This window comes from Euprymna scolopes, chromosome 8, assembly GCF_053919585.1.
Source record: "Euprymna scolopes isolate OS-2025 chromosome 8, ASM5391958v1, whole genome shotgun sequence".
Taxonomy (NCBI): domain Eukaryota; kingdom Metazoa; phylum Mollusca; class Cephalopoda; order Sepiida; family Sepiolidae; genus Euprymna; species Euprymna scolopes.
In genome coordinates this window covers 21,191,785-21,216,126 of record NC_136489.1, presented here as the reverse complement: position 1 = coordinate 21,216,126, position 24,342 = coordinate 21,191,785, and the positions used below count along the sequence as shown (strand labels likewise).

At 38.5% G+C, this 24,342-nt stretch overlaps 1 protein-coding gene across 7 annotated transcripts in view; it reads right to left on the bottom strand.

Annotated features, from left to right (window-relative positions):
* Window positions 1–24,342, bottom strand: part of LOC145283502 (dopamine receptor 2-like) — a 1,112,732-nt gene that overhangs the window by 259,161 nt on the left and 829,229 nt on the right. The window contains exon 6 of one of the 7 annotated variants that reach the window (XM_080132330.1): window positions 22,579–22,716. The exons of the other annotated variants lie outside the window; for them this stretch is intronic. The gene's annotated coding sequence lies outside the window, so the exon portion shown is untranslated. The remainder of the gene's footprint in view (window positions 1–22,578; window positions 22,717–24,342) is intronic. 7 annotated transcript variants of the gene reach the window in all.

The following is a 24,342-nucleotide window of genomic DNA, read 5'->3' as shown; positions in this document are numbered from 1 at the left end:
ATGGGAACAAAAATAGATGGTCATATTCAATGCTTCCAAGACTAAGCTTCTTTTCTTCAATAATTACAAGAAACCTTCTCTACCACCAATAGCAATGGCCAAAACACGTTACCGTTAAACTTCTAAGCCTAACGTTCACAGGGAACATGAACTGAAATAGATACATTAAGAGCATTGCGAAGGCTGCTGCGAAGAAGGTGGGCTGTATTTATTTGCTTCCCCACTGAGCAAATTAGGAACAAGGCCGTTTTTTAATGTGGAGAGAGAAGGGGAGGGGGAAGGGAAAAGGGGACCAGCTTCCGAGAGGTGGGAAATGGGAGCTGGATAGTGATTTGCCAGCTGGCCCTTGTAGGGTTTCCCCTACATGACCCGAAGATTGCCACATCGGCAATGGTCTTTGCTTGCAGCATCTGCCGGATAGATACTACACTTTGATCTTGGCCCGAAAGCTACAAACGTGCCCCCGCGAGGGGGGCCGGCTCACTCTACCGTTATTTATTTGCCCCCCCCCACGGAGCAAATTAGGCACAAGGCCGATTTTTAATGTGAGGAGTGAAGGGGAAATGGGGACCAGCTCCCCGGTGACTAGGGGAGCTGGATAGTGACAATTGGTATGAAGGGTTGCCCCTACATTGACCAAGGTCTTATATGTGGGGTCGCTCCCACATAGGGTCTTTGCTTGCAGCATCTGCCGGAACAGATACTACACTTTGATCATCTTTGCTTGCAGCATCTGCCGGAACAGATAGTGTTTATTTGCTCCCCCACTGAGCAAATTAGGCACAAGGCCGTTTTTAATGTGAGGTAAAAACCAGCTCCCCTTAAAGTAGGCAAAAAGGGGGCACTCTGGTTACCAAAAATAATAATTGTCCCAGTATAGAGGGTTTCCCCTCCATTGACTGGTACAAATTATCTTAAGTGCAGCATCTGCCGGAACAGATACTACACTTTGATCTTGACCCGAAGGCCAAAAAGGTGCCCCCGCGAGGGGGCGGGCGGTATTTATTTGTTCCCCCACCGAGCAAATAAGGCACAAGGCCGATTTTTAATGTGAGGAGTGAAGGGGAGGGGTAGGGAAAAGGGGACCAGCTCCCGAGAGGTGGGAAATGGGAGCTGGACAGTGATTTGCCAGCTGGTCCAAGTAGGGTTGCCCCTACATGGACCAGAAGATTGCCACAAGGGGAATAGTCTTTGCTTGCAGCATCTGCCGGAACAGATAGTACACTTTGATCGTCTTTGCTTCCAGCATCTGCCGGAACAGATGGTATTTATTTGCTCCCCCACCGAGCAAATTAGGCACAAAGCCAATTTTTAATGTGAGGAGTGAAGGGAGAGGGAAGGGAAAAAGGGGACCAGCTCCGGAGAGGTGGGAAATGGGAGCTGGTTAAAGGTCAGGCATGTGGGGTTGCCCCCACATCTGGTCATTGTTTGCAGTATCTGCCGGAACAGATGGTATTTATTTGCTCCCCCACTGAGCAAATTAGGCACAAGGCCGTTTTTAATGTGAGGTAAAAACCAGCTCCCCTAAAAGTAGGCAAAAAGGGGGCACTCTGGTTACCAAAAATAATAATTGTCCCAGTATAGAGGGTTTCCCCTCCATTGACTGGTACAAATTATCTTAAGTGCAGCATCTGCCGGAACAGATGGTATTTATTTGCTCCCCCACTGAGCAAATTAGGCACAAGGCCGTTTTTAATGTGAGGTAAAAACCAGCTCCCCTAAAAGTAGGCAAAAAGGGGGCACTCTGGTTACCAAAAATAATAATTGTCCCAGTATAGAGGGTTTCCCCTCCATTGACTGGTACAAATTATCTTAAGTGCAGCATCTGCCGGAACAGATGGTATTTATTTGCTCCCCCACCGAGCAAATTAGGCACAAGGCCAATTTTTAATGTGAGGAGTGAAGGGAGGGGAAAGGGAAAAAGGGGACCAGCTCCCGAGAGGTGGGAAATGGGAGCTGGTTAAAGGTCAGGCATGTGAGGTTGCCCCCACATCTGGTCTTTGCTAGTCATAGCTAGTCATAGCTTGCAGCATCTGCCATAGTATCTGCCGGGACAGATACTACACTTTGATCTTGGCCCAAAGGCCACAAAGGTGCCCCCGCGAGGGGGGTGGCGATATTTATTTGCTCGCCCACCGCAGTATCTGCCGGAACAGACACCAAACTTTGATTGTCTTTCCTTGCAGCATCTGCCGGAACAGATGGTATTTATTTGCTCCCCCACCGAGCAAATTAGGCACAAGGCCGATTTTTAATGTGAGGAGTGAAGGGAGGGGGAAGGGAAAAAGGGGACCAGCTCCCGAGAGGTGGGAAATGGGAGCTGGTTAAAGGTCAGGCATGTGGGGTTGCCCCCACATCTGGTCTTTGCTAGTCATAGCTAGTTCTAGCTAGTCATAGCTTGCAGTATCTGCCGGAACAGATACTATACTTTGATCTTGGCCCGAAGGCCACAAAGGTGACCCCGCGAGTGGGGCGGGCTCACTCTACCGTGCTAGAAAACTACTTACGCCTAAATGTATCCTGTACCTCTATAAGGCCACCATTCGCATGTGTATGGAGTACTGTTGTCACATTAGGGCTGGTATATCTGCTACTTATCTCTTACTCCTGAACAGGGTTCAAAAGAGAGTCATAACCTGATATGTCCTAGGCTTCAGCCTCTGTCCCACCGACGAAATGTTGCATCTCTCTGCCTCTTTTACAGGTACTTTAATGGTGAATGCTCTGACGAAATACAAGCACTTGTCGTAAATACCTCCGACGTAATACCCCCGAAAAACCCGACAAGCAGCTAAATCCCACCCCTACACAGTAGAGATCCCTAGATGTAAGCCTTCTACTCCAATAGCTTCTTCCCTAGAACTGCTAGACTTTGGAACTCCCTCCCGGGATTCTACTTTCCCAACTGTACTGACATGCATATGTAATATGAACATATATCTTGCTACTCATCTCCCTTCATAATATACCTGCAACTTATGTCCCCGATAGTAGCCCTCTACTTCAAAGTGGCACTGTGCCTTGTTTGGGGTGAAAATCGAATAATAATAATAATAATAATAATAATAATAATAATATATATATATATATATATATATATATATATATATATATATATTATTCATTTATTCATTTTGTATAGCTACTAGCTGGCAGCCCGGCGTTGCCCGGTCGTACAATACGCTTTAACATGATATTTTAATTTATGAAGATTGCGCATATATTATTACAGAATCAATCCTCTATTGGTTATGTTATATAGGAATAATTTGCCCTTTAGACTAATTCACAAAAATAAATAATAAATAAATAAGTAAATAAAGTAATAATTATAATGTCGTTCATCAAAGTCCATCTTTGTTTGTTTACAATAATCTGTCAGCTTATAATTGAGCTTGATGATGGATGCTCTGGAAAAGTCACTATTGATTAAATTTTAATTTTATAATATGAAAACGAAGAAATAATTTGCGACTATTTTGAATTTTACCTTTTCTTTTAGCGTAAATTGAACAAATTAATAATAAAAAAATTAAATAAAATGGTTAAGTATACCCGAATGCTCTGCCACTAATATTTCCAGATTATAATAAACCTGTTTTTAAAAGAAGAAATGATTTGCTACAATTTTATTATCTCCCTTGTCGATATAACGTAAAATATTTTCTTGTAAAAATATTCTTTTTTTATCTATAAGAAAGAAAACTATTTTTATGATATAAGAGAAAAATCAATTTTAAGATATAAGAGAAAAATGAAGGTTGTCCTTGACGATCATACATCTAAACAGTGTGATATAAATGCGGGTGTGCCTCAGATGTCTATCTTTGGACTACTGTTATTCCTAATATTCATAAATGACCTCCCTGAAAAATCTCTCTATGATATGGGTATGTATGCTGACGACACCACACTCTATAACAGACACGACAGGAAAACAAATGAACACATATCTAAAAAAAAATGGCAGAGACACTAGGGGAAGACCTCCGATCCGTAGCGGAATGGGGACAAAAATGGATGGTCACCTTCAATGTTGCCAAGACTAAACTTGTTTCCTTCAATAATTACAAGAAACCTTCCCTACCGCCAATAGTAATGGCCAATGACTCTTTATCTTAAAGTACATATTTTAAACTCCTCGGCCTAACGTTCACAGGAAACACAAGTTGGAACAATTACATTGAGAACATTGCCAGGACCGCTGGGAAGAAGGTGGGTTCTCTCTACCGTGCTAGAAAGCTATTAAAGCCTGAAAGTATCCTATACCTCTGTAAGGCCACCATTCGCCCATGTATGGAGTATTGTTGTCATATTTGGACTGGTGCACTTGCCACTAGTCTCTCGTTCCTAGAAAAGGTTCAAGAGTCCCCAGACGTACCTCTTCATCGTACAGTATATCGATACACTAAGGCTGACTGGGATAGCTTCCGTACATTTATATCTGATCTACCTCTGCATTTCATGTTTAAAAAGGATGTGTCCTCTATAGTATTAGACCTGACTGAATGGTTAATTGTAAGTATTATGGTTCTCTCCAGAATGTGCTGCTGCCATTGCGCACAGAAATCACTTTTTCCACTGCTTCAAACGTAATAGATGTATGGAAACTAAAGCCGTTTTCAGGACTGCCAGCAACTATTGTAAGAAAGTAATAAGGAACGCAAGAGAGTTGTATGCTCTATCTGTTAAGTCCAAAGTAGCTGAGAAGCGGCTTGGTTCCCACCAGTTTTGGCAAATAGCAAACAGAATCCTGAACAGAAGCGTGTGGTCCATCCCAACTATTATCAATGGACCTGAGGTAATCTCGTCAGCATCAGACAAAGCCAAACTCTTTGTCAAGAACTTTGCAGCTAATTCTACCCTTTGCGATCAAGGCCACCAACCCCCAATATTTCCTCCTGTATCAGAAAACACGCTATGTGATATACGTATATCTGTACGTGATGTTGCCAAGCTAATCAAAAACCTTGATTCAAGTAAAGCAACTGGCTCTGACGGTATTCCAATTATAGTACTCAAAAAACTTCAACCTGAACTAGCGCCCATACTTACAAAACTGTTTAAACGTTGTCTTAAGGAGAATAGTTTCCCATCTCCCTGGAAAATCTCATCAGTATGCCCTGTATTTAAGAATTCAGGTGATCGCTCATCCCCCTCTCAGTATAGGCCAATAAGTCTCCTGTGCGTCATGAGTAAGTTGCTAGAATCTGTGTTAAATACAGAAGTAATCAACCATCTCAACAAAAATAACCTTCTTAGTGACACTCAATATGGTTTCCGTTCTGCTAGATCTACAGCAGATGTCCTTACAGTTATATCGCATAGGATTAGCAAATCGCTCGACGGTGGCAATCTTTCTAGGGCAATTGCTCTTGACATATCTAAAGCCTTTGATAGGGTATGGCATAAAGGTTTACTTCATAAGATCGCTAGCTATGGTATAGCTGGAAAAGTCTTCTCAATTATTAAATCATTTCTTTCTGATAGGTTCATAAGAGTAGTAGTTGAGGGGCAAAAATCAGAAGCTCACAGTATTAATGCCGGTGTCCCTCAGGGATCCATCCTGGGCCCAACTCTTTTCCTGATCTACATTAATGATCTTCCAAATCATATCCTTACATCATTTGTAGACATTTATGCTGACGACACTACGATTTATGGTACCACATCTAAGACAGTAAACGACCAAGTTCTCTCCAATTCTCTCTCCTCTGATCTTGAGCACGTAGTACAATGGGGAAAGGAGTGACTGGTTACTTTTAATGCATCTAAAACCAAGCTTCTCTCTTTACATCATCAACATTCTAATCCACATTTGTCATCAATTGAAATGAATGGCTCTCGTCTTCAGGAGGCCTCAAGTTTTGACAAGCTTCTGGGCTTGACTATTACTCCTGATCTTAAATGGAACACGTATATCAAATCTGTTGCCAAGGCCGCTGGAAAAATGGTGGGATCTTTCTATCGATCCGGTAGATATCTCACTGCTGATGCTATTCTCTATCTATATAAGAGCCAGGTACGTCCAAGGATGGAATACTGTTGCCACATCTGGGCAGGAGCTGCTAGAAAGGACTTGGCCTGCCTTGATATAGTTCAAAATAGACTTCGTTGTCTCGTAGGAGATGTCCTTTTCTCCTCCTTGCAACCTCTATCTCCCAGAAGAGATGTTGCGAGTTTGTCTCTGATGTATCGTTATTTTCATGGAAAGTGTTCAACTGAGCTTCAATCTATGGTCCCCCCTCGCCAAACTTTCACAAGAAACACTCGTCTAGCTGTAAACACTATCAATAATTTCCCCGACTCTTTATCTGTGCCTAAACCTAAACGTAGATTCCATGAACAAAGCTTTTTTCTTAGAACTGCACGCCTGTGGAATTGTCTTCCGTTTTCCTGCTTTCCGGCTGACTACAATATGGTTGTGTTCAAGTCTAAAGTAAATAAGTTCTTGATGAGCCGTTCCATATAAATTATCAAATTTACCAAATTTTCATTACTAATGATTACTATATGGTCCAATGTCTACTGTACACTCTTTAACCCTTATCCTTGAGTGGCCTCTGGGCCTTGATAATGTGGTGATGCCTATGTAAAAAAAAAGAGATAGTCGCCAATCTGATAGGTCCTGAACTGTCAGCTAAACTTCAGCCTCTGTCGCATCGACGAAATATTGCATCCCTCTGCCTGTTCTACAAGTACTTTAACGGTGAATGCTCTGACGAACTGAAAGCACTTGTGCCCCCTCGAGGTAAATACCCCCGACAAACCCGACAAGCGGCTAAATCCCACCCCTTCACAGTAGAGATCCCTAGATGCAAGAGAGCCTTCTACTCCAGTAGTTTCTTCCCCATAACAGCTAGACTTTGGAATTCCCTTCCGGGCCCCTGCTTCCGCGACTGTACTGACATGCAGAAGTTCAAGTGCAACGTGAACCGACACCTTGCTGGCCAACTCCCTACACAGTACCCCTGATGCTTATGTTCCTGATAGTAGCCCTCTACAACAAAGTGGCAATGTGTCTTGTTTGGGGTTGAAATGTAATAAAAAAATATATAATTTTTTCGTTTTTCGATACTTATCAGATTAATTTCTGTAAAAAACATATCTAAGAACACTGCCAGATATATATATTAGATTTGTGTGAATTTTGCAAAATATAGAATCAGTCATCTCGAAACCCATGAGAAAGAAACTCAAACATACATGTGTGATTTTAATATGAATAATTGTTATAGAGACTTCCTTGCGTACAAGTCCGATCTTCATAAATAAATTCTTAGCGAGGAGAAACGCTTTAAAATGAGTTATTTTTAGGCGACGGAAAGTATTTCGTTTTTGTTCATCATTAAATAATTGACAGTTCGACGTAAATTAGCCTGATGCTATTCAAGTGGAATATACAAACCCGAAACCCTCAACCGACTGAATACTTACGCATCTATTTTTCTATTTTTAGCGATCTCGTAAATATTAACGAAACGGAGAAAGATAATATAATATGATGTGGAAAAACCAAATACGTTGTTTTATGGCTTTTTATGTCGCAGCTATTTTATGAGCGGGATATATGGCGGATTTTACTAGCAGACAAATCTAAAGACACAAAAGACGTAGTTATAGTTGAGTTAAATCGTTAAGTTAACTTTTTATTCTCTTATGACCCCAGTAAATTAACTTAAATTATCATTAAGTTAACTTTTATTCGCAATTTTATTACTCCAGTAAATGATTCCAGCTTCTCTTTTTGTATGCCATCTACTTTTTTGTCCCTGATATTTCTGCATATTGAATATTATCATATGTAAAATCTATACAGATAAAACGGTAGATTTATGTGTGTGTGTGTGTGTGTGTGTCTGTGTGAAAATATTTACTCTTAAAAACTGCTGGTCACATAACACTGAAATTAACAGGAAATACTAATCATAAATCAAGGATGGCTTATAACGAATAAAATCTTTGTTTGGATGGATGAATCACGCGTACAGAAATATGCCAGTAAGTTGAAATGCAAAATGCTCATTTCAACTTGCCGACATATTTGTATTAGTTTTGCGTATGCGCAAATTCATTCATAGCCTGAAGTGGTTTAATTTTAAATCTTTCTTGTGTATCTGTCGATAGCCTAAACGGTAGCAAACGCGGCGGCTGAGCTAAATGTTTTAGTTAGTTTCTAACTGACGGCATTTAAGTTATGTTTTTTTTAACTTTTAAAATCAGGGTAGTTGAATGAGTAGACTTCGTTGGGATCAAAAGGAATATGAGTGCATATGAAATTATCAGCAGCAGCCGAAGGATGGATGGCAAGCGATTGTGTTAGCAGCAGGAGCAGCGTTTGGATGCATATGCAAATTAGGAAGTGTACGTGAGCTTGCGTCTGAAGAAAAAGACACAACGACCCCACGAAGTCGGGAGAAACAAAGTCGGCGCTGAAGGAGACGGACGTCTAAAGTGAAGGCGAGAATGGGCTGGCTGTTGCTAGATTGCGGTCGAAAGAAAGAGAAACGTTGTCAAGTTAAATGGACAAGTGGCAGCGAGAGACTTTTTAAGTTGTGCCGAGACGGGAGAGTAACAGATTTAAATGTTTTTATTAAAAAAAGAAAAAAATGCCGAACTGGATTTTTTGTTTGCTTGTTCGTTTCTTTTCGACTGTGCCGGGCGACGTGGGGGTTTGAGAGAGATTTGAACTGTAACGATGGCGATTCGTGTGTAAAAGCCGCGTTATAGTTTTACCAAATCTTATTTAATTTATAATGTAAAAATTATAGAAATAAAAAAAAATAGAAATATAAAGAAGAGTTCAGAAAATGGATCATCAGTTCACAGATATTTTCATTAGTTTCTGGAAAATACAGTTCTAGAGATTTATTTTAATAAATGGCAATTTACATACACTCTCATTAAATCAATCAGAATTGCATGTATATCTGTCCACTCTCTATGCTTTTAAAAATCGATGGTATAAATTCGGAATCAAAGTCTATATTTTAACGAGAGTAGAAAGTGGACGTTGCTTTTATCGTTGACAGCTTCGTAACATTAATTCCAGTTTGTCATTGCACCGGAAAAATAGTAAAGGAAAAATGGTACAGGTAAAAATGGCATAAATGAATAAATAGCACAAAGACCACAAAGTATAAAGAATTCCGTAGCTGAGAACCGTTTGAGAGGATCGAGTACTACGATGCTCCTTTTCTATAATTTTTATCATGGACCAAACGTGCGAGTTGTATAATAACTCGGGAAGTTGAGCGCACCTGTCTTGCACAGTTCTAGGTTATCATTGAGCAAGCTGTATAACCTATTCGCCTTCCTCTGATATTCTAGTTACCATACATAAATTAAGCTCACCAATCGCAGTGAAGACAAACCATCTAAGAGAACAAAACTCTGATATAAAACAACAAAACGAATAGAAAGAGTCCGTTTGATCTGTAAAGCAATCTCTTAATACATGTGTCACAAACAAAACACCCGTTTGTAATATGTCATTAGCCAGAACGGAAGTAGTAAGGCTTATAAAACTGCCACGAGAATGCCCATGTCAATGCGTCATCTGGTCTAATTCTGGTAAATGTAACCGTATTAATCTACACGACATTTATGGGTGAATATCCAACCCTGTGTTTATGTATTTTTTGATACACTTGTATAATTTGAAGTGGTAATATAACGTGGCATGCTGCATCTTAACACGACCACGACGATGTGTGTTAAAGTATCACAAAAAAAAAACAAAGAAAAAAGAAATTTGGCCCAGCTTTTTATCAGTTTTAACAGGTCATTTATTTATAGTACTTTTCAAACTACGCCTGCATCTTGATGTTACTAATCTCTTCATGCGCCATGCTGTTAAGAAAACTCTGCCGTGTTGAACACGTGCTTTTTCTCTTCCCATGTCGACACGGTTGCACAAGTCCAGTTGCTGCCATTCGTTTTTATTATCTTTTAAAAATCTGTGCTATTTTTTTCAATGGGATAACTGCAGCTCGCCCCACGACACACGGTCGTCCGATCATTTTCTTTGTTCACTGTTCGGATTGCATCTTGTTTTAAAAGTTCCTCTCGCACTCACACTTTCTTCCAAGTCTCTCCGGTTGCCACGTGGTTCCAACACTGTTTCCACTTTTCTTTTCTTTCCCTTCCTTTGCTGTGACGTCGGCTTTTTCATTTGCATAAGTGAACTGCAGCTGCTGCTAAATACGTCTCCGTGGCTTCGTTACGGTAAGTATAACGTCGTGGGAGAGAAGTAAAGTAAGCTCTTATTCTTTTTTTACGGCCTAACTTAAGATCGACTAGACGTGCTAAATGATATTTGCTTGCGCATTATAGTCTTCTAGTTTGGCATGAAAAAAATAAATCGATGCCATGTCATGTTTCTCCTATTTTGGAAAAAATCAGGAATATACAAGTTTTTATATGTGCTTATTGTAACTGAAAAAGCAAACTATGTGTGAGAGAAAAAAGATAGGCAACCCAGTTTCGTAAGCAGAGAATTTTTACTGTTTTAGTTCTGGCAAACAGTGTTCTTTTTCAAGCCAACGACTTTTTTTAATTCAAGTTTCACTCCAAATAAGGAACAGTGCCACTTTGAAGCAGGGGGCTACTATCAGGGATACTATGAAGGGGGATGAGTAGAAAGATGTTTGTTCACATTACACTTGAACTTCTGCATATCGGTACCGTTGGGAAAACAGAATCCCGGAAGGTAGTTCCAAAAACCTGCAATTCTGGGAAAGAAACTATTGGAGTAAAAGGCTTTCTTGCACCTAGGGATCTCTACTGTAAAGGGGTAAGACTTAGTGGCTTGTCGGGTTTGTCGGGGGTAGTTACGTCGAGGAGGTACAAGTGTTTTCACTTCGTCAGAGCATTCACCATTAAAGCATTTTTAGAACAGACAGAGGGATGCAACATCTCGTCAATGGGACAGAGGCTGAAGCCTAGATTACAGTGTAGGACCTATCAAGTTGGCGACTCTCTTTTGAACCCTGTTCAGGAGTGAGAGACAAGAAGCAGATGCACCAGCCCAGATGTGACAACAGTACTCCATACATGGGCTAATGGTGGCCTTATAGAGGTACAGCATACTTTCAGGCGTAAGTAGTTTTCTAGCACGGTAGAGGGAGCCAACCTTCTTTGCATCAGCCTTGGCAATGCTCTCAATGTATCTATTCCAGTTCATAGTCACTGTAAACGTTAGGCCGAGGAGTTTAAAAGAAGTACTTTCAGGCAATGTGTTCTTGGCTATTGCTATTGGTGGTAGAGAAGGTGTCTTGTAGTTATTGAAGGAAACCAGTTTAGTCTTGGCAGCATTGAATGTGACTATCCATTTTCCCCCCATTCCACTACTGATTGGAGGTCATCCTCTAGTGTTTCTACCATTTCCTTTGATATGTGTTCATTTGTTTTCCCCTCATATTTGTTATAGAGAGTGGTGTCATCGGCAAATATACCCATCTCCGAAACAATTTTATCAAGGAGGTCATTTATGAATATCAGGAATAATAGAGGTCCACGGATAGACCCCTGAGGTACTCCCGCATTTATGTCATATTGTTTAGATGTAAGACCGTCGAGGACAAGAAGGATTTTATTACATTATGTATTTTTCCAGTCATTCCATATGATCTAATTTTCCTTAGAAGACCATCGTGCCATACCTTGTCAAAAGCCTTAGATATATCAAGGGCTACCGCTCTACCGATCTGCCCTCCCTTGTTTTGTCCAGTGAACGGTATATACGTTTAAAGACTACAGTTAAGATATCTGCTGTTGAACGGGCTTGCCTGAATCTATATTGTTTGTCAGTCAGGAGTTTAGCAGCTATTAGATGCTGGACAAGGGCTTGATTAACTAAGGACTCAAATATTTTGGCAAAAAACGGGAGAAGGCTAATGGGGCGATAATTTAGTGGGCCAGTTCTTTCACCAGAATTCTTGAAGACTGGGGCCACAGAAGCGGTTTTCCAGCAGTCGGGAAAGCAAGATTCATTAAGGCACTCATTGTAAAGTTTGGAGAGAACTGGGGTAATCTCAGCAGACCATTTTTATTAGCACAGCCGGGACGAGATCTGGTCCACATGCTTTTGAGGTGTGTAGGTTTTTTATGATACCATGCACCTGAGACTCAAATCGTCTAGTATGGCGTCTGTCCGCAAAGGAAAATCGGGGTTTCCACAAAGGAAAATCGGTTGCCGTGCAAGCAACTTCATGATTGATTGATAGTGGGGGAATCGTTGACTGCCCATTATTTACTAGACTGTTGTAGATTTTCCAAAAATCACGGGTTCCTAATTTCTGTGCTTCAATGCGTTTCCTGGTGGTTTCGGTGTAATCCGTCTTAGCTGTCTCTATTACTCTCTTACAATTATTTCTGGCTTCTATATACTTCTGGCTGTTTGAACTGGACTTATGTCGGTTGAATCAGCAGAACGCATGCTGCCTTTGAGCAATAGCAGCTGCACAAGCAGAGGTAAACCATTGAGGAGAGTGGGTTTTCTAAAGAATTTCCGTGTGGGAACATGTGCCTCAATTGCAGTTTTTAACCATTCAGTGATCTCATTCGCACACTGTTCAGCTGGGAGAGAAAAGATATTTTGCCATGGGGCATCTCTGATGGCTTCCCAGTCGGCCTTTTTGTAATACCCCGTTGTTTTGAGTAGTGGGTCTTCAGTTTCAGGCGAGAATTGAGGGCGATTCCTACCATTATCACAGCGTGATCAGCATTCCCGAGTAGGCTGTGGGAATTTGTTGTACAGACAGAGATCTAGAAGTGAGGCATGGTGATCTTGCTGGTCTGGGAAACGTGTCGGAAATGTAACCGTCTGAGATAGAGAATGGGATATAGAGAAGCTATGTATTGTGCTACCAACTAGGTCTGTGTAATTAGAGAATCCTAGCCAGTTACTGTGGTGGACATTGAAGTCACCAAATACATGCACTTGTGTGCTAGTATCGAGGGAGAGTGCTATATCTATGCTGTCAGAGACTTTGTTTATTAGGGTACAATCCTGGGTTGAGGGAGAGCGGTAGAGAAAATACAAGTAGCTAATATTATGTTGCATATTTAGTCTGAAGCACATAAAGGCCTGGTCGTCTGATTCTAGTTTTATTTCTTTAGTCAGGGGGAGAGTGTTACGAATATATACTTAAGTTTACCGAAACAAAAATTGATCCAGAAAATAGGCAAGTATAAATGCGGTACTATGGAATATCAATACATGAAAGAATAAACGCGATAAGTAAATAAATATAGTTAGAAAAGCAATGAAACACATACAAGTATCTTATATCGAAAATAATATTCGAACACATTTGCAGACAGTACTTAACTTTCACAGAGATATTGGAAAGGAGTTTGGTTTGAACAAATGTGCAAAGTGGTTCATCAGAGTTAGAACAAGATCCAAACAAAAGAAATACAGCTTGATGAATATACTGACATCAAGGACCTAAGAGTACGAACGGTACAAATACCATGGAATAGATGAGAACGATTCAATTCAACATGCCATTATGAGAGAAAAGTTAGGAGTTAATATATACAACAGAAAGTCTGTAAAACATTTGGCATTGTAAACTGGAACATGAACAAATTAGAAAATAAAATGCGGAAAAGCTGACACTGCGCAGAATAACAAGCAAAAACCAATGTTTGCTTAGATTGTATCTGCCCGAAAAAGTAGTAAGTATGCGTCTCCCAGAAATTGACCATCAGCATCATGTCACTATTGTGAGCACTCGACAATATCTGATGAACTCCCAAAATCCAAACTTCAAAATTGTAAATTAACATCAATAAACAATAGCTAGTAGAAGAACATTCATCACGAAATTGGCTAAACATTTTAGATAAGACGGTCTTAGAAATGAGACAGAATTAGAAAATAAGTAAAGAGCTCCAAAGAGTCGCGAAAAATAAACCAATCACTTCGATTGCAAAAACTGAAAAAATGGGTCGACCAAGAGCAAGTCAAGTATTTTCTTCGTGAATTCACTCAGGACTATATAGTGTAAGAAGTTTCTTTCTTACACACTCAAATTCCTCCCTGCAGAAGCAACTGAATTCCACAAACAAAAGCCATACCTTTAAACTCAAAATTTATTCACAATGTAACAGCAATGAAAGTTATTTGGTTCTGGTATAGTCCTTTGCAAAACGGTGGCCCGATTTGTCCCCATACGCATGGAGCCTTTAGTATGAGTTCGATTCTTGGACTGTTAGTTCATTGTTCCTTTGGAAGGATCCATGAAAATCATGGAGAACACGACGGGAATGATGGCGCATATAATCAGGCGATAAGATGATAAGTTAAGATCCTATAATTGGATAATAACACGACGAAGAGTTTCCTGAATGTCATCCTGGATCTGAATAGGTTCAGCAAAATACGTTGTCTCTGCTTGTAGAGATATGGCCTTCGTTCACCGACTGCTTGGTGTCCATGAAGGAATTGTCTTGGGTCCCTAGTGAGGGAACCGCTGGGTTGAGTCTGTATCGTCCCCTGTTCTTTCTCATACTGAAAAATAAACGCACGAATACAAAAAAAAAAAGGTGCCAAGTCAAATCACCTGACACATTCAAATTTAAACCAATCACAGACTGCCTACTATAACTCTATGGCCGGCCTAAAAGAAAGATGTCGGTTGTATGTGGAAATTTCTCACAATAGATAAGAAAGGTTCTACAGGCTAGTAATAAAGATAATCGCTCCAGACATCAGAAACGGATTATAATCGCTGCCCAATATCAACGCTTGATGAGCAATACTTTTAAGATGGGTAGTCTTAGCAATGACAACAAATGACAACAAATGCAGATTTTGAAACACAGAGAATCTGAGTCACCTGACATCCATCTGTAAGGTTCTGCTTGAGGATGGCTTCTATACAATGCAACATATTGTGTAAATAGCTCTAGTTGAATATCTGTGTGTAAATGTCAGTAAAATGTTGAATATCAAATGTAGCAGCAAATCCTGGAAGTATACATCAGAACAAACAGTTGGAATTGAAGTCATACACTATTCACTATGACTGTACAATTCCTAAAGATACGTATCTGGAAAACGGAGCTATTAAACCTAAGATAGTGATATCGGACAAGAAGCACCCTTAGTAGAAGAGAATATCCCAACATGACCTCCCACAACATGAAAGCCAGCCGGATCACCGCTATCCGCCGAGTATTCGCCGAGCTCCGAACGGCGATTGTGAAAATGTCATGCTCCCAGTTCCCGATCTTTTGCAGGCAGTGATTGAAGCTGAAGGCAGCTACATTGAATAGATGTCAGCTATATAATCAAGTTACCTGAATTTATTTTTTCTATAAAAGTTTCAAAATATATATATATAATTTGTTACGCATCGGAATACGCTGGGAACTGCGAGAGACCAATGGGCGCAACAATAGAAAAAGAAATAAGACAATAAAAAAAATGACGAAAAGAGGTGAAATGAGGGGATGGAATACCTTGTCCCAGGACACCCGTAAAATATATACAGGACAGCAGGACTCATGAAATAACAAGACAAATGCAAAATGAAATTTTATAAATTTTATTTAAGGACTAACATTAGCTAAAGAATAGAGGGTTGAGAAAATAAAATAAAATAAAAACATATAGAATAACAGCAAAAAAAAAATGAAGGAAAATTTATGGAGTCGAGTAGAAAACATCGTCCGTATTTTCTAAAGTTCAAAGTTCAAAGTTCAAAGTTCAATGTTCAGCGTGGACGGATGAGGGTAAAGGAAAGAGGGAAAATAGCAAAAAGGTAGCTTACTGTTCGCCAATACGCGCGTTTGGTACATTGTCTTGTTTTGTTCGTTTCTCATTTCGGCCGTAATTCTTCTTTCGTGTTGCATAAGTAAGTATCATCCACAGAAAATTCTCATAGTTTCCTTCGTTGGTGAGAGCCACGCAGCATGCGTCTAGCTCCGTCGCTGGTCGGACCCCAAAAGAGGAAGAGGGCATCAAAAGATCCGTAACCTGTTCCTAGACTGCGCATGGCAGAGGAGAGGGAGGGGCCTTATTCTGGGTGTGTTTACTGCGATGTCAGCAAAGGTGAATTGTCGTAATTATTTATAGTTGGGTCTGACCGACCCTTTCTGTTCATGTCTACTCCTCCTCTCTCTCTGTATTTCCCTATTCTCTCTTCTCTCTGTATATCTCCTTATTCCCTCACTTTCAAACTTCCTCGCTGACAAGTTACAACACAAAACAAGCGTAAAATAACAAATACGGGTGGTGCGTGCTCGACTTTTAAATATTCTATTAAAACTTTAAACTTTCCCTATAATTATATAACAATATATATATATATATATATATATATATATATATATATATATATATATAAATTATTCGCGACTTGCTCTTCGCTGACGATGCCGCACTGGTAGCCACATCCTTTGAAGAAGCCCAGGTTCTTCTTGATCGATTTTCAGCCGCGTGCAAGGCCTTTGGCCAGACAATTAGCATAAGGAAGACTGAGGTAGTGCATCAGCCACACCCTACTCCAAAACAAGTTGAAGGCGTAAAGCAAAATCCACCAGAGTATAGATTTCCTGCTCGCAAGCTGAAAGTCGACGGTCATGATATCAATTATGTCAAGTCCTTTCCTTACCTTGGTAGCAAGGTGAACCAGGGCGGTTCTCTTGATGATGAAATTGTCAACAGGATTGCTAAGGCCACTTCTTCCTTTGGAAATCTTCGCCATCGCTTGTGGAACGAAAGGGGTATTCGACTAGACACAAAAATCCTTGTCTCCCGTGCTGTTGTTCTTTCCATTCTTCTTTATGGATCTGAGTCATGGACCCCACGCAGACATCACATTAATCAGCTGGACGTTTTCCACAAAAGCTGTCTACGCTCCATATGTGGTCTTAGCCTCCGCGACAAGGTATCAAATGCCGAATTATTCACAAAATGCAAAATATCTGGCATTGAATTATTCCTTATTCAATCGCAATGGCGGTGGGCTGGTCATGTATTGAGGATGCCCGATGACAGAATTCCAAAAATTGCGATGTACAGTCAATTTGAAGGTGGTAAAAGAATTGTCGGGCGTCCTTGGCTTAGGTACAAGGACAAGTTGAAGAGTAACTTGTCTGAAGTGAACATACCATACAGAAGTCTTGAAGATGAGGTGAATGACCGAAAAGGATGGAGATCAAGGTATTTTGAAGGTCTCCAGTGGTTTCAATCTGAAAGCTTAAGGCAACTGAAGGAAAACAGAGTAAGAGCAAAACGACTAGCAGCCGCACCAATATCTGCAGCGTTAAATCCACATTCATGTTCTATTTGTGGCCTTGTTTGCAAGTCCCTTGCTGGACTAAAAAGTCATCAGAGGCAAAAGCATGAGTTTTAGAAATATGGGTTGTCCGAACCTCATACGTCGAAATCGACAGGAGAGTCCATCATATATATATATATATATATATATATATATATATATATATATATATATATATATATATATATACAAGGTTTATAAGAGTAAGGAGTTATTGCAATTATAAAAAGCTCCATAGATGTTGTTACCTAGAGCTATATATAGAAAAGGTGAGGATAAATAATTTTGAAATTATCAAGTTTAGACAGTGGGAAACATAACAAAACCCAAGTTTTTCATGTACGATCGTTTCAGAAACGCTATTCTTTTATTTATTTGCTATTTACAAATATAAGCATCGAGAAATAATTTTTTTGGATATCGTCTCTCCATAAGCATAAAATGTGTGTGTGAGGGGACGACGGAAGCTGCTGGATGTTTCCGATCGAACGAAAGTCAATAGAAAAACGATAAAAAAATAAAGAAAATAAAACAAACAACCTACCCTAATAATTTTATAAATCAACTGTTTTATTTTTGTATGGCAACTGTGTTTTTTGAGGAGGGGTAATAAAAGTTTTATTTTTTTTGAATTAATGGACAAATATATTTTTTGGTTTGTTTGTTTATGGCAAGTTATTTTGGTAGTTTTTATGACCTGCCACAGCGTAGTATAAACACTTCCAACCTCGCCATGTTAAGAACGGCTTTCGGAATAAACACTTCCAACCACCCCATGTAAAGAACCGTTTTCGGAATAAATACCCCGACCGTTCCATGTTAAATACGACCTCTGAGGTTAGGGGTGTTATTTCCGAAAACCGTTCTTAGCATGGGGAGGTTGGGGTTTTTATACTGTGCTGACGCTATGATACTCTGTCCTTTCTTTTATTTTTCTTTTAAACTCTGTCCTTTCCTTTCTTTTTTATTCTTCCAATTTTTACCGCCTGCTCGCTCGTGTCTCTTTTTGCTGACTCGGTATAATCTCGCGGTTTCTATCGTTCGCCGGGCGTTGCCGAGCGAGACTCACGGAAAAACGGGCTTTAAACTGCAGAAGTGCCTATTTTTTAAACTTTTATTTCCTGCTTTCTTTGGAAACTGGAAAAAAAAAACGATTGTTGAATTACTACGTATTAAAAAAAAAATGTTTAAATAAAAATTGCCCCAAACAATGCCCTTACCCCCAATGATTATGTTCTTGATGACTCCCAAAAGAATATTAAGAAATTTCCAGGCGATGTGACCCCCCAGCGATGTGGGTGTGTCTTGTGTAGTTCCTGACGTTTAGCTGATCGGACAGAGACGATTAAAGATATGACGTGATCTATATTTATGTAAACGTTTTGTAATATCCAAATATTTTTACTTAATAATTTTCTGTATATATCCATTTCGTAAATCATTACGGTTGGAGGATTAAGGAAATATAAACGAATCAAGCGAAATTCATGCAGGACCGTTTTATGTGGAGAATACTCAGCTTTTCACAAAAAGCAGCCGTCTGGAAGAAAAATAAAAACTGCCCCAGTCCAGAAGGATTACTCCTTCTCTGACCGAGGACAAAACAATTTAAACTACAATCTCAACTTGGCCTTCGGGACAAGATCAAAGTGTAGTATCTATTCTTCAGATGCTGCACTTCTATTTCTTGTTCTCTTTCGGTGGAGGAGAAATCCTTCACGACTGAGACAATTTTTATTTTTGTACCTTTTCTCCACGTTAAAAAACGACCCTGGTGTCTAACTCTGTCCCGTGGGGAGGCATAGTAAATAGGTACAATCTCAGCCCGAAGGCTAGGCAACTTCAGAATGAACATAGTTTACTCGTATGTGAGTGTGTGTATGTGTGTGTGTATGTGTGTGTGCATTTACTTTAAAATGGATGACGTCATAAAAGATGCAGAGTAGCTTTGTGACGTCATCAGCTTTTTGCTGTTTTCAAACAAACAAACAAACATTACTGCTATGGTAAACGCCTCGCACCACCACCACCACCACCACCACCACCACCACAACCACCACCACCACCACCACCATCATCATCATTATCATCATCATCTAACCATAGTCGGGAGGTTGAAGTTCAAATGCTTATGCTAGATATTCCGGTTCCGTCCCTCGACATTGGTATCTCTTGCAATGACATCTGGGTATTTCATTTCTGAAGTGAGCAGTTAGGTTCCATACATGCAGGGAAGGAATAACTTCATTTACTAAAACAATGGCCTACAAACTGAACATTTTTTGCTTTGACAATAGGTGATGCCAATAAAAGTCCACCATAAATGTGTTTTTTGGTTGAATGGGTCTGATAATATTATATTATCGTCTGTTATATAGATCACAATCGGCCCCATTAAGTTCAACCCTTACTTGCAATGTGGCAGGAGCGGTGCCAACATAGCTATGTTAAAGCTGTACGGCTTACACGACTCTCATTAAAAGAAATCAATGCCACAATTCATCATCTTCTGGTCATTTTTGCCTTTGTGACGTGTCAGTCAGAAAACAACTATCATTTCTGTACATGTGCATCCACTTATATATTTGTATGTTCTAAATCAAACCTTCCTCGACTTTGTATGCAACACCTTGTGTTATGTGTAAAAATCTTAAAAAATATAGCGAATAGCTATGACTAACAAGGAGGACTTCATGCAGACCAGACAAAGGTTTGTGGGTTCTATGCAGAATCGAATTCCACAAAAATCAGAAACAGTTTCAATTGCTGCCACTTTCAAGCAAAGACTTTCAGATTGTTGGTATTTATCAGTTATGGCTGCTGCTGATGCTTTGAAACAAATATAGGTCCTGAATATTACCTTAAACTATATCCAATGGTGAGGCCCCAGCGTGCAGGCTTCGGGGAGTGTGGAGCCACCCTTCAATTGCCATTGCTCCCAGGTTCACTCTGACCTGGAGTGGAAGTACCTGTTAGAGTCCCAACTATGAGTTAAATAGAAACCGACTTGAAAACATCAAATATATTCTATTAAAATGTTTTTCTTTAAAATCTTCGGATTCGGCATTAAATAATCTGAAAAGGTTTGATATGCCGTAAAACAAAATCAACCAACCAACCAACCAACCAACCAACCAACCAATCAAACAAACAAACAAACAAACAAATATATACAAATTTATAATACAGACCTCAACATATTGTGAAAGGAAGAAGATACAATAAATGACTATTTCCCTCATAAGCGAGTCTAGTCAAGTTAGTTGAGCCAAGTGAAATGACAAACAGATCTCTCCATCATTCTTTATGCAGGCAAATTGAATAAACACATCGAACGCCAAGGCTGCATCGTTAGAAAATGGCTTCAAGTTTAGATTGAAATGAGGCAAAAAATGAACGGTCGCATTTAATGCTAACAACACAAAGTTCCTTTCCATTAACAATTATACGAAAGCTTTCCAACCACCAACTGCCATGGATAATAACGCTCAAACTGCTTTGCCTAACATCCACAGGTGACATGAATTGAAATAACTACATACAAGGCATTGCCAAGTGTGCTGCAAACAAGTGGGCTTATTCTCCCAGACTAGAAAACTCATCAAACATACCCGTACGCTATAGATCAGCAAAGCCATCATTCGCCCATATATGGAATATTGTTGTCACATCTGGCCTGTGTACCAACCACTAGGCTTTCCCTAATGGTTTTTTTTTCTGTCGATCAAGCTCAAGACACTGCGGTTGCATCCCCGTGCCTTTCACACAAGTACTTCAACAGAACATGAACCGATAATCATACTGCACTTGAACTCCACCCATAAATAAATACTCCCAACAAACCCGAGAAGCAGCATATCTTCACCTCTTCACTGTAAAGGTTTCTAGATGTCGGAAAATTTCATACTTTAATAGTTTCTTTCCTCGCACCACTTACCGATGGTATTCCTTTTTAACTGTACTAACGCATAGAAATTTAAATGTCCTGTGAATGAACATCTCACTACACAACTTCCCACTTAGTATGCCTTCCTATAAATCTGCTCTCAAATTCACAATAGTCTTTTAGGTTCCCTTATGAATAAAAGTTAAAAACATGATTACAGTTGTGTAATGAATTGTGAAATGACATAACAGCTATCTGTAGGAGACACACACATCAGTATGTTTATTTATGCAAACATTATTGGCTACATATGTGCATACTTAATTGAAATTATTAACAGAGAAAGTAAAGAAACCACTAAGGAACACCAAATTAGTGACAGAATCGGTAAACCTAAAGGGAATGGAGCATATAATCTACTCAAAGACCACAAATTTGCCTTTCATATAAAACTGATAACTAGATTAAGACTTGAGATCGGAAGAATAAGTGAGAAAATTTTGAAACGAGGCAATCTGAAAGTTAAAGTAAGATATAACATAAACTAATGGATAAACAGCATAGATCTTATTAGTTGATTCACTTATATTACGGATAAGAAAAAAATGTGTATTTAACAGTATTGAGCACTACCCGTCGATCAAAAAATACCTTTTTTGGAAAAGCAATACAATTTGCCAAAAACTCAATGAGCATCTCAGAAAATGACATCGATATAATCATAAAATGTCATATAACGGCACTTGTAAGCAACAGTGAACAATGGACAAGAAATAGATATAATGGCTTGTTTTATATAGCCATGGGATCCCTAGACTCGTGTATATTTTCCTTTTTATTTATTTAAAATTTCTAATTTTCAGCTTATAACAAAGCCCTCATCAGGACTTCTTAAAAAAAATAAACCCTAAATTCACCAAACATTGATGTCATTACGTTCTTTCACAAAACTTCACAAAACTCAATGTTCTGTAAGGCAGAAAACAAAAACTGAACACCATGGATAAATATGTAAAGATATAAATTATTTTAAGCATAAAACCTTTACTAAAATGACTTAAAACAAAAAGTGTTCATATGCTTTTAAACAAACCAAACCAAACCAAACCAAACACCTTAAAGAAATATTTGAAGATGTCAAGAATATGACAAATCTAGACTTGTCCCAAAATTACTGAGTTTGGCATTATATATCCCCCAAAAGGATTGATATGCCGTAAAAGAAAACAACCACACCAAATCTAATCCTGCAAATAATTAGAAGGAAGTTAAACAATATATATTATAAACAATAGATAATATATACAAGTAATATGTAAAAACATTAATATATGTAGAGATAGATAGATATACGTTAAAATATAGTAATAATTAGTAATAAATAGTGATACTTACAACTAGAAATAAAATAGGTTTACGGCTCCTAAAATGCGTAGTAGAATTGTCCAAAAGTCTGGTTAGAGTACTAAGAAAAATCAACTTTAAAAGTGATATTCTCCTGAAGGGTGAAGGTTCAATCCTCAGTGTGGGCGACTGAAAATACAATTAGGAATTACTTAGGATCTCTACCCAGTCATAGCTGATGGAACAAGAGCACGGTACCCCCCGTGAAGTAAACAAAATTTTCTGCTCGAAATTCCGACTAAATTTCCGAGTTCGACAAGAAACACCTGAAAAAGGGCGGATGTTACATCGACCAAACGTGAAAATCAAACTCAAGATGAGAACAGTAGTCCAGTGCATCCAAATAATACGAATATATATCAATTTGTTATTTAAATATTTTTACATGCATAAAAGCAAGTTATCCATAGACATGTATGTTCCGTAGTATTACTTCTCTTCAGTATGGCTAAAGTTGTTGATAGGGATCGAACTCGTCCCGGCTTGATAGGGATCGAACTCGTCCGGTGTTTTATCACAAGAATCTTATCAATTTTTATGCTCGGTTTTTATCTGTTTTAAATGCAAGATTGTTTATTTATTTATTTTTTTTATTAGCGAATCCGTGGTATTTTTTCTTCTTTCTTTTCGCTTCCTGAAAGATTTGTAAGAGAGAAATTATCTGCCCTTTGTTTATTTTCTAGTCATCTATTTGGGACGTGTTTTTTTGTATTTACTAATTTATTATTTTTATATTTATTTAAATATTTTATGTGCATAAAAGTAAGTTATACATATTACGTACACAAAAATAATTTATACGTAATATATATATATGTATATATATATATATATATATATATATATATATATATATATATATATATATATATATATATAGAGAGAGAGAGAGAGAGAGAGAGAGAGAGAGATTAAATGAATTACTGACTAAATAGTTTTCTAACGAATGATAAAAAATAAAAAATATTTTTTTTGTATAGTTTTAAAGGTTAAAACACTTCCAAGACTATATATATTCTATTACTATTATATAAAATAAACTTTGTTTGTGCGTGTGTGAGTACACACCCTATGGATTTGGAAACGGCTGGCCAGATTTTTTTTTTATAAAATTTCACATTTTAATATAAACATTTATTCTTCCAATATCGTAAATGCAAATTTTAGTATAGCGAATTTATCAAACATTCGGAAAAAGGCTTCATCTATGTATAAAACGCCACAGCCAAACTAAAAATGCAAGTATACTATGAATTTATGAATACATATTTTATTTTATAATCCCTTCCTTTTTTAAGGTAAATTTTTCTTCGACTTATTCTGCATTTAATAGTCCATAATCCACAAAGGAATAACACTATGCAAGAATCTCCACCTAAGTAAAATAGTACATGATTTGTATTCTGATTCAAGATCTGACCTTAATTTCTTTAGATTAGATACCTTTTTCATATAATATAAATCATAATTTATCATTATTGGTTATAAATGAAAAATAAAATTGTCAATTTAAACAAGCTTTCTTTTTTTAAACCCTTCTGTGTTAGGTGTCCTCCTTTCTTTTAATATTCTAGCAGTAGTCTGCTAACATGCCAGGTTCCCTAAAACGTTTCTCTTTTAAAATTGAAATCTCTCACCATGTTCATCACTCACATCACTATGATTCTCAGCAAAATTGTCAAATTTGTAAAAACAAACCTATAACTTTTTCGACTAAAATAAGGTCAGAAATGGATTTTCCATGCTATAATGTAT